Raw genomic sequence first — 8,274 nt, forward strand, 5'->3', positions numbered from 1 at the left:
TATCTTTTAAACCGTAACTCCGATTTTAACATATTATATATGAAATTTGATTAGAAAAATGTGTAGAATCTAAATATGATGTTAGTTTTAGCTGTTAAATATTTGTAAACTATTAATTTGGGTGCAAACTTAATCTATAGTGCACGGTCCGTTTTTCTTTCGCACCGGCGACGATCCAAATTGCAAATAAAAACACATTAAAACCAGATTGAGTGGGAAAAAACATTGATAACCACGCATACACAACTCTGAAAAACCTCGCGGGAAAAAACAACACTTTTCTCATCTTATTCTGAGTGATTGTGTGCGTGCGAGCGCGCGTGTGTGTGTGTGAGAGAGAGAGAGACGCCTTACGACTGACCACATTCAAATGCATTTTCGTTGTGTGAGCAGTGAGACCACCGTCGGGAACACAAATGTGATGCCATTTTAAATAAAGAACGTCTACCTATCAGGGTCTCGAGTCGTGGTCATTGGGTTAAGAGCGCGTATTTTTTCTGTCCCGTTGCATCGCATGGGCTCTTTTGCTAGTATTACGTACGTTTACAATCCAATTTGATCACAACTCGTATTTGTTATGGTCGGAAGCCGTAACCGTTTACAATCCAATTTGATCCCGACTCGAGCGTACCTCTCGATCGTAATACATACTGTAATATATATATATATATCCCTAGCTAGTCTTAACGCGTTTAGTTCCTCGTGATCGATAGAGCGCTGGCTGGCGAGATGCCGACGCGGATGGCCACCTCCGGCGACGAGCGGGGAACGAACCGCCTGCGGCGGACGGGCGCATCCAATTCCACGACGGTGCGGCGGCGGCGTTGCCCGCCGTTCTCAATGCTCCCCGATGACCTCCTCGTCGTCATCTACCGCTTTCTGGCAGACCACCCCAGCAGCCGCGCGTGCTTCGCCTCCGTCTGCAGCTCGTGGCGCACCGCCATCGCCGTGGAGCCACGGGTGCCCGTCCTGCCGTGGCTGCTACACTCGCCGCGCGACGCCAGCTATAAGATCAGGCACGTGCATTGCCCACAGGACGGGGCCGCGATGCGATTCGAGGTTCCGCGCGGGGCCGTCGGGAGCTCTCGCATCGATGAAGAACGTAGCGAAATGCGATACCTGGTGTGAATTGCAGAATCCCGCGAACCATCGAGTCTTTGAACGCAAGTTGCGCCCGAGGCCACTCGGCCGAGGGCACGCCTGCCTGGGCGTCACGCCAAAACACGCTCCCAACCACCCTCAACGGGAATCGGGATGCGGCATCTGGTCCCTCGTCTCTCAAGGGGCGGTGGACCGAAGATTGGGCTGCCGGCGTACCGCGCCGGACACAGCGCATGGTGGGCGTCTCGCTTTATCAATACAGTGCATCCGACGCGCAGCTGGCATTATGGCCTTTGAACGACCCAACAAACGAAGCGCGCCTCGTCGGCGGCTACGATGGCGGCTGGGTCGTCTCGTCCCAGCCAGCGCCGCTCCGGATCGTGAACCTCTTCATATGTGCTGAGGTCGCGCTCTCGGAGAAGCAGCGCAGGATCACCTGCCCGCGCCGCGACCATGGCCGCGGTGATACCCACGGCCCGGTCGTCGTCTCAAAGATTGTCTTCTCTGAGCTGCCTACCTCGGACACATGCATCATGGCCGCCATGACCGAGAACTGCGGCATCGCGCTGTGCAGGGTTGGCTGCCCCGACGGTGGGTGGACGATACATGGATGTCGAGAGGAGGGATTCATAGACATTGCCTTCTGCAAGGGCAAGCTCTATGGCCTCTCGCACACACACTTTGATGCGGAATTCGTCAAGTTTGAAATCGGCGTGAACAAGCATGGCGCTCCGGTGGTTATCGCCGAAAGCCGGATAGCCTTGGAAATGGTCACTGGTCAACGGCAACGATGGGAGAGTAGTTGCAAAGAGTATGCCGGTTACATCGTTGATCTCAACCGTAGGCTTCTGATTGCCATGATTACCTGGTGGAATCTTCACCACGAGCCTTTCTTTAAGATCTATGAGCTCGTCCAAGGAGGGGCGATGACGTGTAACAATTATAAATGGGTGGAGGTGACGTGCTTGGCCGACCACGCTTTATTTCTGGGTCAAACATTCTCTAAAGCGGTGCACGTGTCGGCAGACATGCACGGTGATATAGAGAGAAACCGCATCTACTACTCTAGAAACAAAAATGGCCGCCGAAGTCTAAATGCCGAAGTCCATGGTGATGCGGTATTCTTGATGATCTCGAACAATGACAGTAACGTTAAGCACAAAAAGGAAGACAGGACGAACGCCGTTGATGATGACGAGATGATCACGTCGGTAGAGTATCTCGTGAAGGATGGTCGTCATGATAGCATGTGGCTTCTTCCTCCTAATATTTAATCAACTAGCTGATTGTAAGGATCAGTGCGCATGTTTAACTGTATTTGAAACCAAAATTTACTATATTTAGAAAAAAAATGTTCACGACCTATCTTCGGAAAATATCCACATGTTTTAACACAAAAAGTACATAAAGTAAACGGAACTAAAATAAAATATGCAAGAATTAAAGGCGATGAGAAGAAAAATGAAAGAAATCAAATAAAAAATAATAGTGAAATAGCAATTCCACTGACAAAATACATAGCAAAAATGAGCAAAACAAAAGCAACTGTATTTTTGTTAACACAACACAATACAAACGACGTACTTGGGGTGAGAGAAACGAGCGGGATACATGTGACATTATAATAAGCTGCACCGTTTCTTTCATAAAATAACATTCGACACCATGATCGTATGGTGCGCGGCATGCTGTCCAAAAGTGCTCACAACCAGTCGGTACGATGTTGTGCACGACAATGACCATGCTTCCATCAATTCGATATGCATTTTAATTTATAAGTGCATGCTTCCCTACACATCCCCTCATTCAACGACCCAGTACTGGTTCAAATACAGGTGATGTGTATTTCTCTAGGGTTCTGTAACCAGCTCGACATAGTACCAAGTACCACCCATCCCACAGTGAGCTCGGACATTCTCTTTCGTATAAAACACAAGTTATCCGTGGGTGTTCATTTGTCAAATCATCTAGCGGGGCAAACTTTGCTTCCTAATTCACCACTTCATCTAGCGGTGAAGACAGGATGAACGCTATTGATGATGACGAGATGATTACGTCGGTAGAGTATCTCGTGAAGGATGGCCGTCACGATAGCATGTGGCTTCTTCCTCCTAATATTTAACTAGCTGATTGTAAGGATCAGTATGCACATTTAACCGTGTTTCAAAACAAAATTAACTATATTTAGAAAAGAAGGTTCATGACTTCCCAATGAAAGGTTGAGTATCTCGAAAAAAATATTCACATGTTTTTTACACAAAGCACATAAAGTAAACTAAAGCTAAAATAAAATATGCAACAATTGTGGTGATGTTAAGAAAAATGAAAGCATACAAAGAATAAAATAAAATATTAACAAAAATTCAAAAGGAAATTGAAATAAAATAGAGAGAATACAAATAAACAAATAAAACAAGAAAAGAATAAAAATAGAAAATTCAACAATAGTGAATTACCAATTACTCTGACAAAACGCATAGCAAAAATGAGCAAAACAAAAGCAAATCTAAGTTTCTTTTAACACGGTACGGACCCATGTGCTCAATACATGCACAAACACTCAACCATATTAACGCAAACACGCACCCCTATTCCTATGAGCACCTCCAAGATACGAGCCCACATAACATCTTGAGATTGACGAACTCGGCACAGACGCCTTTGTAGTCAACGGGAACATCTTCTCCCACTGAATGTACATCGCCAAAAGACATGAAATAAATCTAGAAAAATGCGACAACTAGTACTAAGTCTAGGACTTGAATCTTGGTGGGTTGGTTCCACCACAAGGAACCTTAACCACCTACGCTACGCTCAGTTCGCATAGCAAATGTAAATTTATGTATGCTCCAGGGCTGGCATATGTTTTTGCCACAAAATCTACCACAACACACGAAGGCCTTCTACTATGTAAGGTGCTTAGATGGATGCTTAGTAAACTAAACCATTTTTAAGCACCGGTGCTTATCTCTATGGGAGGGATGCCTAATTAAGCATCTACCCTCTACAAATAAGCACCAGTTCTTTAAAAAAACTGATTTATTTCTCTCACCATCTTGCATTGCACCAGGCCTAATATGCAAGAACACTAGATGAAAAAGGGTTCTCATACCCGAATATCCAATTCTGAGCCCGGGCTCATCTGCACCCGGTCAAGAAATAATTCATAAAATATTCAAACAAATTCAAAAAATCCAACTTTTTGTGCATGGTAGATAATTTGGTGCGTGAGGCGCACTCCAAATTTTAGAGCATTTGGACATTTGAGTAGCTCTCAGCAAAAAAAGACAAATTGGGTCAGAACAGTATATGAATAGTACACTATTTAACAGACCCAAATTTGTCTTTTTTGCCGAGAGCTACTCAGATGTCCAAATGATTTGGAATTTGGACCGGACATCACGCACCAAATTATCTACCATGCCAAAAAAATTGGAATTTTTTGAATTTTTTTTTAGTATTTGTTTTGATTTTTTATTCAGCACAAGTGCAGATGCTCCTGGGAGCCAAAACGATGCTTGTAGTCATCACTAGGTGGTCCATGGGCATGCTTGTAATTTTTATTACTTCTATTATTGTTTGTACTGCCATGATTGCAGATGAATAGATTCGAAGTTTCTCGCAAAAAAAATGTGCATTGTGTATATATGACTCACAACAAAAACAGTGTGCAGCTGGCGTCGCGACCCTTCTTGAATGTATCATCTTGGGGTCTGCTTGGGTGACGTGCGGGTGGTGCTTGCTGTGGGATGTTGGTGGTGGTGGTGCGGCCGGATGGGTCGACGGTGGTATGCGCTTGTTTATGGTGGTGTTCTTCGGTGTCGTCCCTATCACTGTGCATGCTCAAGACATCCCATGGCTGCCGTTGTCGTGCGGCGAGCTTCGTGCTCTTGGCGTTATCTAGGTTCATCTTTGCTCAATGATGCCGCAAGATGCCTCCCCAATTTGCTAATCGTGTTTTCATGGCAGAGCTCCCAGTCAAGGTTCGTGCTTGTCACTTGTTGAGTGAGGATGCTCCTCTTTTGCGCCGTGGTGTTCGGTACACATGCCGGTGCGGTGCGTTAGTCTGCTAGCGAATTCTTGGTATTGTGATCCCTTGACGACTCTCCTCATATACTTGTGCCTCTCGTGGTTTTGTCCTTGGTCTGGTAACCAGGCGCGCCTTGTCTGGGGCGTCCTCTCTTTTTGTTTCTCTTCTTGTTTTACCCTATGTTGTACGGTTTTTGGCTCGGTTTTCCTCATAAACGGGGTCAAATTGTTAAGGTTTTCGATCCGGTTTTCCCTATAAACTGGATCAATCTTATGACATGATGGCCTTTTGAATTATATTCAGGTGGGGAGCCTTTCCCCTGGTGACCATTTGAATAAAATGATTATGCCAAAAACTTGACTAATTGGTGCCTAGTAGTCCTCACAAATGATGCAGTTGTTCTTGTTTCAGGGTACCGTGGCATACGACTGCAAATGGATCGTCTTTCTAGTGGTATTACACCAAGGGACCTGGAGTGCATGCTATGTGATGAAACAACAGAGCCCAAGGCTCTGCCACTGTCGCTCCTGGAAGAAATTACAGGGGATTTCTCTGATAAGGAGGAAATTGGCAGAGGTGGATTTGCGGTGGTTTATAAGGTACAGTAACTTTGAGCTGGCATGGTCTCAAAGAAAGTTCATCTGAAAGCTGGACTCATTGCTCATAACTCATCTCTACACTGCTGGGAATGCTTGAGAATATGACTATGGTCGTGAAGAGGATGTCCAATATGTATATGTAGGAGAAGGAGTTCCAGCAAAAAATTCAATGTCTCATGATGGTGAAGCACAAAAATGTAGTACTGTTGCTGGCATGGTCTCAAAGAAAGTTCATCTGAAAGCTGGACTCATTGCTCATAACGCATCTCTACACTGCTGGGAATGCTTGAGAATACGACTGTGGTCGTGAGAGGATGTCCAATATGTATATGTAGGAGAAGGAGTTCCAGCAAAAAGTTCAATGTCTCATGATGGTGAAGCACAGAAATGTAGTACTGTTGCTAGCATATTGTTCTGACACACAAGGGAGCATGGAGAAGTACGATAAAAAATTTGTCATGGCGGATGTACAACAAATGTTGCTCTGCTTCGAGTATCTTCCTAAAGGGAGTCTGCATGACTATATCACTGATAGGAATATGTAGCATGTACAGGTTTTCTTTAACCTTTATTTCCACTGTTAAAGATTGTATGGTTTAGTATTCAAATAGTACTCACGATGTCGTATACTCTTTGTACAATCGACCATAATGACTTGAAGTATTCCACGTAATACTGAACTTCCTTTACCCTTTCCCCTTCGTTTCCCCTTCGTAGATATATACATCTAGCAGACTTCAGTGGAGAGACAGATATCGTATTATTAAAGGAGTTTGTCAGGGATTACACTATCCTCATCAGAAAATATTGTCCACTTAGATCTAAAGCCTGCGAATATATTGTTGGATGATAATTTGGTTGCAAAAATTGCTGATTTTGGTCTATCAAGGTGCTTTGGTGAAATGCAAAGCCGGGTTATTACTGTGAACATATATAGGCGGAATGTTGTAAATTTGCAAAGCACTTCAAAGTTCAAACTTTATTCCCACTAAGCTTTATACTAAGAATGTATGTAGTATCTTTCTCATTAACCAATCACACGGATATATATTTGATACAGGGGATATTTGGCACCAGAATTTGGTAACAGTGTAATCACGTACCAGTTTGATATATACAGTCTTGGTGTAATAATCATAGAGATACTGACTAGAAAGAAGGGGTACCACGCTGTTGACAATGTAAGAATAATTTAAGTCTTATTTCATAAATAAAGTCTATACTTCAAAGCCAATGCATTACTAGCTTCTCTTTTAGATGCAGCATAATATCATTGTCTTTCATTTTTAGCAATAAATCCACATGAAGTATACATTATGTCTGAAAGACCTAGAGACCCCACACCATTTTTTATATATGAAGATCATACAATATGTTTTGTATGTATGAGATCCTACAACCTTATAAAAATGAAAAATTATGGTTTGAACCTCCGGTGGATGGAGGACACGCACAACTCTGCCACGCTTCAAAAAGATGTGGCTAGAAATACATGTTGAACTACATCTCAAGTATTTTTAAGTTACACCATTATTTAGCACATCACTGTCCCACAAATTGGCAAGTTAAATCAGAGTGAAATCATAATTTTAGTTGTAAAATTTTGGTTGATGTGTCCTATTTTCAAAAACATGGTTCAACATGTGACTGGCAACAAATTAATGGTCCATTAATAAACCTACCTTTATATTGCCTAATATAATTCTTGGTAAAAAATCTATCTGTTCAAGTACCAGAATATGAAGTGGTTGTTGGCACAAGACTGAGATCCATTAATACTCGCAATAGTGCCTCACTAATTTCTGAGATTTGTCTATCATTTTGTTCAGTATTTCAATTGAAACTAATAAGATGGTAGTTTCGGTCTGGTAAATTAATGTATTAGCTATTTGGAGTTTTTTTCGACAAGAGGCGACGCCAACGGCGCCTTATATTCATTATCAAGCACATTGTACATTCATGATTTGACAACGCTTAACAGTTAACACTAGATTGCCTAACTTTGAAAGCATAAGACACTGATCACTTGTATGTGCTAAGCTACAACATGCCATATTTTTGCCCACACCTTATCGAATCTACTTACTTCTGAAGCACAAATGTGAGCCACAGAGTTAAGTTTCCTTGGTATGTGATAAATTTTGTATCTACATGTTTGCTGATGTAGCAAAGAATTTTGCTAGCTGGTTTCTAGTCTCTCAGTGCCCAGGGGAAATAATAGCATCTCTTGACACTGCCTTTCTCAGGGTCAGATTATGCATCAGAAAATAACATGCTTGCATTTGAATTTGGAAATTATTCCTGCAGCAACCTGAAGGGTCATAGCCTCTGCTTGTAATGGGAAAGTGACATGTTTGCCAGCTGCGGACACAAAGGTGTTTGTACTTCCTTTTCTTCAACTTCTATATGTATTCCAATACTTGCATTGGTTAGTCCTGCCTTGGCCTTCCCTATTCAAATGTAAAAAAATGGAACTGCTTTCCTACAGATTTAGCATTTTGGTACTATGTATCATGACATAATGACAGCATGCTATATATATAT

The 8,274-nt window shown here is 42.8% G+C and overlaps 1 pseudogene; it reads left to right on the forward strand.

Annotated features, from left to right (window-relative positions):
• The first annotated feature begins 1,081 nt into the window (after positions 1-1,081).
• Positions 1,082-1,214, forward strand: LOC119283067 (annotated as a pseudogene).
• Positions 1,215-8,274: the final 7,060 nt, after the last annotated feature.

Source organism: Triticum dicoccoides, chromosome 3B (genome assembly GCF_002162155.2).
Source record: "Triticum dicoccoides isolate Atlit2015 ecotype Zavitan chromosome 3B, WEW_v2.0, whole genome shotgun sequence".
NCBI lineage: Eukaryota > Viridiplantae > Streptophyta > Magnoliopsida > Poales > Poaceae > Triticum > Triticum dicoccoides.